Below are 8,682 nucleotides of genomic sequence, written 5' to 3'. Positions count from 1 at the left end.
TCTAAAATTGAAGTAAAAAGAATAAATAAAATATCAAATTCCCAGGTACATGATATCCAGAGAAAATAGATAAAAATGAGTACTAAAAATGTTGATTGCCAACATCATTGACATAGTTTGAAATCCAAAGAAATAAGACTCCACATAAATACAGCATGATTCACATTAAGCAGGTCACTCCTCACAAGCACTGGTGCTCTGACAGCAAAGTATATAGAATGTACTAAATGCTGGTTTGGACACTTCATCAAGTCAAGTAAATAGATTGGTATCAAGGCTACTCAAATTATGTTTTTAACAACATAATTACAGTGAAATAATTTCCTATAAGATTTATAGAACAACATATTCTGCAGTTTATTTTAGAGTTGGGCTTCTCTTGTAAGTGCAACCATGATAATATTACAAACCAAATTTGCTTCTCCTTTCAGGTTGCATGTAGCGGTAGCCTTTGAAGTGATATTTGTTCTATGAAATTGAAGTTATTTCCATGCCTCCTCTCCAGAATTGGCATTAATCCTGGATTTCTTACAAATTCTTTCCAGAGAAGCATATTCAGCTTATAAAAGAAATCTAAAGATTTAAAAAGAAAAACTGAGTGGGGAGAAGAGTTACTCAAGAAGCAAGTAAGAGCCTGTAGACCTGAACTTTAAATCAGAGTAAATAGTTACAAATAAAACAAAAAGCACCCAATAGACCCCCAATAAATATATGATGATACTGATTTCTTACATCCATAGTGAGCTTTTAGTGGGGCTTTGATAGTAATTGGGTACCTCATCTTAATACCTTGACACAAAGGAATTTGAAATACTCTATCATGACAATTCTCCAAGATTCCAAGTAACAAGCACCACAAGCCGGCTGAGAGCAGGCTGACCTCTCAAGGTCAGTCTGCTCAAAGCCCTATGCATTGAGAATTAATAATAAATAGAGGCTGGTATGTTTATAGCCAATTTCTGTCCAGAATTAAAAGTATCTCATAGAGGCTGGCTGGACTTCTTACCTTTTCTTGAAAGATTAGGAAGAATCAGACATGGTTATGTCCTTTTTACAAGTCAGCAAGCACACAGAAGTCAAATATTTCAACAAAGGTCACATAAGATACCCACTTCAGCTAAGTAAAGTGCAATAGTGTCCCCACTATCAATCTAATGAGTTATTGATTCATATTGAGTTTCTGCTGTTGTTACTCCCAATAGTTTACTTCATAGATCAAACCTTAACTACTAGACTTTCTATTACAGTGGTACCATTCTTTTAATTTTTTTGTGGCAGAGACAGAGTCAGAGAGAGGGACAGATAGGGACAGAAAGACAGAAACGGAGAGAGATGAGAAACGTCAATTCTTCGTTGCAGCTCCTTAGCTGTTCATTGATTGATTTCTCATATGTGCCTTGACCGGGGAGCTACAGCAGACCAAATGACCCCCTTGCTTGAGCCAGCGACCTTGGGTTCAAGTTGGTGAGCTTTGCTCAAACCAGATGAGCCCGTGCTCAAGCTGGCAACCTCAGGGTCTCAAACCTGAGTTCTCTACATCCCAGTTCGACACTCTATCCACTGTGCCACTGCCTGGTCAGGCACAGTGGTACCATTCTTAAGTTTGTAAATTGACCACTCTAGTATAATTCTTCTAAAGCACAACTCACCTGTTGTATTCCACTTAGCAATAAGCAATAAAGCAAAATTACATATATAAGTGAGGAATAAGGGGAGACTTAGACACTCATTTTCTTCTTTCATTCAAAAATACAGTTCCCACCTTTTTTAATGTTTCTTGGACGTTATTATCACCTGCAGAATGAAGGCAAAAGAGAGGAAAGATAAATAAGGCATTTAATGTAACAGTAAGATTAGAAAAAGAGTAGTTTAGACCCTAAACAACTTCATCAAGCTTAAAAAATCCAAAAAAGGAGTTTTAGAAATGATATAAATATCATTTGAGTTCATGCAATGAAGAAATCAAATATTTATTATTTCTTCACTCCCATGTTACAATTGCCCACTCCCCACAGTGAGAGGATCCATGGAAGATGTAAACCAATCCTCACTTCTTAGATAAAGACAGACAAGTCTCTTCTAAATTCAGTAACACTTTCTGCCTTTGGTTTACAGTATGCAAAGTGCTGTCTTTCCTTTACAACCTTGAGTCCAGCTCGCCAGCCTTGGGGTAAAAGGTCAGTAGCAACCAAACTGCCAGAAAGAGTTGGCACAAATGTTTCCCAATATCCACTCAATACCTGGCAAGCGCCTAGTCAGAGAGTTAAGTCTGCACAGTAGGACTAAATGTGAAAAATGGGTAAGGTGAACACCTCCGCTATTGGAATGTTGCTTGCTTTATTTTGTTTTGCTGATGAGAGCAGACTGACAGCTCTTTCTAATTCTACAGCCTTTTCCTGTGTGAGAGTTGGCAGAAACCACAGCACCAACAGCCCTCTCAGGGATACAGGGTGCAGCAGGGCAAGCATCTCTGAGACTAGTTCGCCCAGGCTACCGCCCGAGGCTGCCTGGCCCCTCTGCAATGTTTCTGACCCCCGCAGATAGCTCCCTGCTGAAATGTAGACTTCTAAGTACCTCTCACTCTTTTTGTGTCCAGCTTGTTCTTTCTTCCAAAAGGACTTTGCTCTAGATTAAACTGCTCACCTCCCTCTGCCATTTCTTAGGCTGCATTCAGAATCAGAAAATTCAAGAAATATATTCACAGATGTTCCGTTGTTTATTTGTTGACTCTGTGTAATTTGTTTGCCCTAATTTGTTTTTGTCTACCTTGAGACATCCCTTTTTAATTTCCCTTTCTCTGTTTACCCCTCTTTGTGGAGCAGCGGTCTGTTAAGCTGTGAGATGCACACACGAAATTAAAAAAAAAATGCACTGCAGATTGTTTTAAGCATGGGCTGGCCCTTTGGGCCTGAAGGCCTTGCTTGAAGCCTGCACCTGCTCCTCCTCCTGAGACACAGGGCTCCTGATCTTTATCCCTTGCCTTTAAGCTGCCTGATTCCTATTATCCAAAGTCAAACAGCGTTCTCTACATTCACGCCTCCAGCACTTGGCATGAAATTAATAAGCCTGGCTGATATATTTCCCTGGAAGCCTGCCACTCTTTAACAGTGGTGTTAGATTAAAAATTTTGGCATGGTTAATGAACAGGGGAAAGCTGAAGCCAAAAGTTTCATGCAGCCATGCAAAGATTTGGGGGGTTATGAAAAGAATACCAACTTTCCTCATATTTTCTAAATGCCATCCTAATTACAGGGTTAGATAACAAACACAACTAGACAGTCAGCAATAGAAGAAAGAGTGTATTCTCAAGCTCCACTCATATTTAATTTTTATTATTATCCTTTCAGGCACAAGGCTTCTGTTAAACTGGGATATCTAAAATTGTAATAATAGCTATTTGTGCTCTAAACAGGCCTCCCTCATCCCTGGTGGCTATTTTTCTCACTAAAGGAGCACTGTGGGTGGATTTTAGCCACAAACTGACTCTCCTGGAGTAAAAGTCAATCTAGTGAAAGGAAAGTATTTGGAGTTTATTGAAGACCAATATTTCATTGTTGGAATTCCAGTACTCATTACTTATGTCTACAGCCACACTTTGTAAGTGGTAAAAACACCTCCTCTCCCCCACAGGAGAAATACGTGTCACTTAGACCCACCCCTTCGCTTCCGACCTTCTCCTCAAAACAGCACCCAGCTATTGCAAATTAGCCTGACCCCAAAGATGCAAAGTCCACTGGGTGCTCATGACCTGTCCCATTGAATTAGAGTTCCACAAAAGGTTTGACAAGGGTTTGACAAATCGCCAGCAAAGTCCTGTATCCCACACAGAGCCATCACCCTACAGAAAAAAACCACAAACTTGGAGATATGAGTATGCTCTTGCCCCAGTATCTATCTTCTCTTCTGAGATAATAATACCCACCTGACCAGAAGCCCGGAACATAAAAGGACCAGAATTTGGAGGGAGGCAGAAAATAAGAGAAAAAGAAAAGTTATCTCTGCTCAATAGAAGCACAAGTATGATTTCTACCTGTTCTGTCCACCGAAGAATGGATAGGAGTCACAGTGACCAGCATAGATGCCTGCTACTCCCCTTCAGGAAACTTTGGCTCTAAGTCCAAAGGCCCAGAAAGGTGGGACCTCAGGGACTATAGAGCTCCCAACTCTTTGGTCTAATTTGAAATTTAGACAAAGAACTCGGGGAAAGATACTCAGTTGATCAAACACAAGATTTGTTTTTTATGTGCTCCAAACTGTCAGGTAAAATCAGACTAAACCTGCCTATGATCCATGGATAATATACGTAAATCCAAAAGACTATTAAATTTTAGGTTTTGCGTTAGTTTCCCTGATCAGTAGACTAGTTATAAGAAAAAGCATGTCAAATTCACTAGTATCATTCAAAAGTTTATTTACAACTGAAAAAAAAATCTCCTAGAGGTAGACGCCTAGGAATCATGTCACCTCCTCTTATGTTGGCCAATGTGACAACCATTCTGGTACAGATACCCTATCTAATCAATGACTTGAAGGAGAAACTCAAATGTAAATATCTCTTCCTAAGCTGAAAACAGGAAGTATGACTAACACTCTTCTCTTAGGTTACTAGGAGGCAAAATGCTTTTACAGCACATGAGGGAGACAAGAGCTGACCCTTGGTAGAGTCAAATCAATTTCATAGCAACCCATTACAACAGGCGTCTACTGTATTCATTATTGCAGGATACTTCAAAGCTTTTTTTTTTTTCAATATAAAGGAAGCATAAAAAGATCAAAGCTCCTGGACCACACATAATGCAGTTGAAAGTTGTCCCAACATGTTCTCTGCCTGCAAGACAAATAAGTTAAATATATTTGCAAATGTCAACTTTGTCCCTTTTAATGCCTCTTAAATCAAGTCAGTGAGTCTGTTTTGGAAACAGAATTAGAATGACTCACATATACTTGCTCGGCTCATTACTTGAGCTTAGACAACAAAGCAACTCAATTTTAAGCACTCTGGGGTTGCCCATCCTTAGGACATTGTTACACTCTGACCATTTATATTTATAGCCTCATTCCTTTGTTCAAGGACAATATGCTGCTATCGCACACTTACATCATTATTATAAAACCTGAAAAAAAGTAAACCCATTTTTTAAAATGTGTTTAGCTCTTCTGATCCTAGGAGTAAAATGCTATAGTGGCACTAAGAGTTTTTTCTCTCAAACCAAACTGGCTCTGAATCTTGTGCTAAATTCTGCCTGAAGTAGGATGTACCTTTGCTACAGATGGTCTGTCCCGTTTTAAAGACTGGTCCCACTGTCCCATCATAACCATTTTATCTTTGACTCTCTGAACTCACATCGCCCCTTGCTGATACCTCTCTTAGGAAACATCCACCATCTCCCTTACAAATAGAGCTGGGATTTTAATCTGTGTAAATTCTGTCACTAGAAAGTAAGTACTTCAAGAGCAGATCTCATGTCCCTACTCTTGGGCTTCCCACAGGTTTACTTTTCCTGAGGAGGAGATGTGTTCCCCTGCCAGTTTACATAACAAAAACCTAAAGCTTATTTGCACTGGATAAATGAATGATTAAATGTTCACAGTCATCCCTATACCTAAGATCAAAAAAACCCCTCTTTTTATGATTCTTCATGTTCCGAATAGCACAGACTCCTGGTGAAACTGCCTGGGCTGAACGGGAGATATCAAGTGGGTAGTAGATCTCAATGATTTAAACAGGAACACAAGTATTATTTCTGAGTTGAAAAATGCTTAGAGACTCAAAGTGCCATCCTTGTATTTTCCCCATCTCCTCCCACCCAGTTGGCCCAATTTATAAATATTCTGTAGCATCTTCCCAGGTGTCACAGGCATCCCATTTCTGGTAATTAAAGCCTTCTACTAAATAACCAGCATATACCAACCAGGAGAATCAGCACAGCCTTGAGTTTGGTGGAAGGTCAGACAACATCCATAGTAGGATCCCAGGCTGGGGGACAAACAAATTGGTATAGTTTAAGTTTCCTGTTATTTTTGTTTTGTTTTGTTTTGTCTTATAGAGACAGAGAGAGAGAGAGTCAGAGAGGGGGATAGACAGGGACAGACAGACAGGAACAGAGAGAGATGAGAAGCATCAATCATCAGTTTTTCATTGCGACACCTTAGTTGTTTTTCATTGACTGCGTTCTCATATGTGCCTTGACCGTGGGCCTTCAGCATACCGAGTAACCCCTTGCTTGAGCCAGCGACCCTGGGTCCAAGCTGGTGAGCTTTGCTCAAACCAGATGAGCCTGTGCTCAAGCTGGCGACCTCAGGGTCTCAAACCTGAGTCCTCCACATCCCAGTCCGATGCTCTATCCGCTGTGCCACCCCACCTGGTCCGGCTCAGTTTCTTGTTTTTGCTGCTGTAATTGCCACAAATACTAGTGGCTTAAGACAACATAAATTTATTATCTTAAAGTTCTAGATTTCAGAAGTTTAAAATGGGTCTCAGTACGCTAAACCCAGATGTCAGTCAGCAGGTGTACTGTTCTTCTGGAAACTCTACAGTATTGCAGGAATCAAAGGAGGACAAACACTCCCAGACAACTTGATGAAGGAAGTAGGATTTATTAAAGCTGGCAGAGGACGTGGGGCTTGTAGCTCCAAACACAGGCTCCCTGAAGTTGACTTTCTTACAGGTTATATACCTTCACAGTATCTAAGCAATGAGCATGTGATTTCTTTAAGGTTTCCCAGGACACAAGGAGAAAGGAGGGAAAGTTTCGGAGGGGTGAACAAGGGGAAAGAGTTTCCAGATCACTGGCCATAGTTACATACAGATGTTGCTGTTCTTGTTTTGTATTGTAACTATGGGATACAGATAATTTATCACTGGCTGACTCAGTTACCCCGGGTGGCTCCTTTCCCTTGTATTCTTTTCATTTCTTCCTTCTAAGCCAAGAGGGGGCCTGCCCCTCCTTCTACAACAGGAGATTCTATTTCCTTCAATTTCCCAGCTAGAGGTCACCTTCATTCCTTGGCTGAAGGCCCCATTTCTGCACCTTCAAAATTAACATCAGGCAACTCCTTCTCACACTGTCTTCTCTCTCGTTCTCTCTCTTCTGCCTCCCTCTTACACTTATGAGGGCTTTTATGATTATGTTGAGCCCACCTGATTAATCCAACATAACCTTCCCATCTCAAGGTCAATAATTAGCTACCTTAATTTTATCTGTAATTTTAATTCCCTTTGCCATGTAACCAACAACTCATAGGTTCCAGGGACTGGGATGTAGACAGTTTTGTGAGCCCTCATTCTGACTAACATGGGCTGGCAGAGCAGGGAAAGCAAAGTTCCCAAGTCCAGAGGAACTGTCCCAGGATAGAATTTAGAAAGCCCTCAGGCTAGAGAGCATTGCCTTCAGAGAGCCTTCGGCCAAAAGGCCAATGCTGCTGTCCTTTCTGGGGAGCCCACCAGAGCCCCCTGCCTTTGAGGTGGCTCATCTCTCCTTTCAGGAAAGAATGTGAAGTGATAAACTAATCAATACCAAGGGACTTACTGTGTCTGCTGATGACATAGGAGCTCCTTGAAGATGATCTATCAATGGTAAAAGTTAGGACATCATTTAGGAAGTTATATGGATGACTTCTCATAATGCACCATGCACTCATGCCTCTAACAACCTTTTCAATTAGCTGACCTTATACCAAAGCAATAACAGTGAGTGAGAATGGGAGTTAGACAAACACAAGACCCAACACACACACAAACTTTCTGTAATTGTTCTTAGACATTCAAAGGTTCTTTTTCTCAAATAGAAAGTTAAATAGAAAAATAGCAACTTTTCCATTACAATTTGCTGCTGCCACCTCCTTAGGGGTAGTTTAGTGTGGATCAGTTAATGTCCTGTGACAAGTCATGGTGAGATTTTTTTTATGGGGTAGTGTTTACTCTCACCATATGTTTTCCAGTATTGACTGAGAGTGTTAATTGGTGTTTCAAGAATCAAGAGGGGAAGATCAAGGGCATCTAGGGAGAACACATCATCTAATGTCCCCTTACCCTCAATTAGTAGGTTAACACATGTCCAAATGCTCATAATTTGTGCTGATCTACTGCTTAGCCAGCAAATAGGTCCCACTTAGAATGCGCTGTATGTCAGCCTTACAGTTTTCCTGTCTTCTAGTTTGCTTAGAAAAAAAAATAAGAAAGTTTCTTCTTTTAATATGGTAGCTGCAAAATAAAAGTGAGTATGACCAGACTGAGCTTCATAAGTAGTTGAAAGCCAGGTGGCACCTAGACGTCCCGCCTCCACCCCCTCTTCCCAGGAAGACCCACGCCCTAGCGTCCCACCTGAGCTCTCCTTTCCCCATTCCTCCTCCCACATTCCTACCTGCCTTCCTGGGCACAGACAGTGAGCCTTCCCCAAGACTACTAAGCCCTTTCCCCTTCCCCTTACAAACCACAGCAGTCTCACTTCGCCAGACAGCTTCCAAAAATACTTTTTCATTCAACCTCACTACAAATAAAAACATTCGACCTCCAAACTGCATGGAAAGATGGGATCTCCAGATGAAGGTTCTATCAGTGATGCCTCTCAATATAATAGGGCTGCTGACATGGGCAGTATAAATAAATAGGTGCCACAGTTCAGAATGTTTGGAACCATGTGGCTAGAGGACAATTTGGACACAATTATCAGAAGTCCTTCA

This window comes from Saccopteryx leptura, chromosome 1, assembly GCF_036850995.1.
Source record: "Saccopteryx leptura isolate mSacLep1 chromosome 1, mSacLep1_pri_phased_curated, whole genome shotgun sequence".
Lineage (NCBI taxonomy): Eukaryota > Metazoa > Chordata > Mammalia > Chiroptera > Emballonuridae > Saccopteryx > Saccopteryx leptura.
This window is presented reverse-complemented; position numbering follows the sequence as displayed.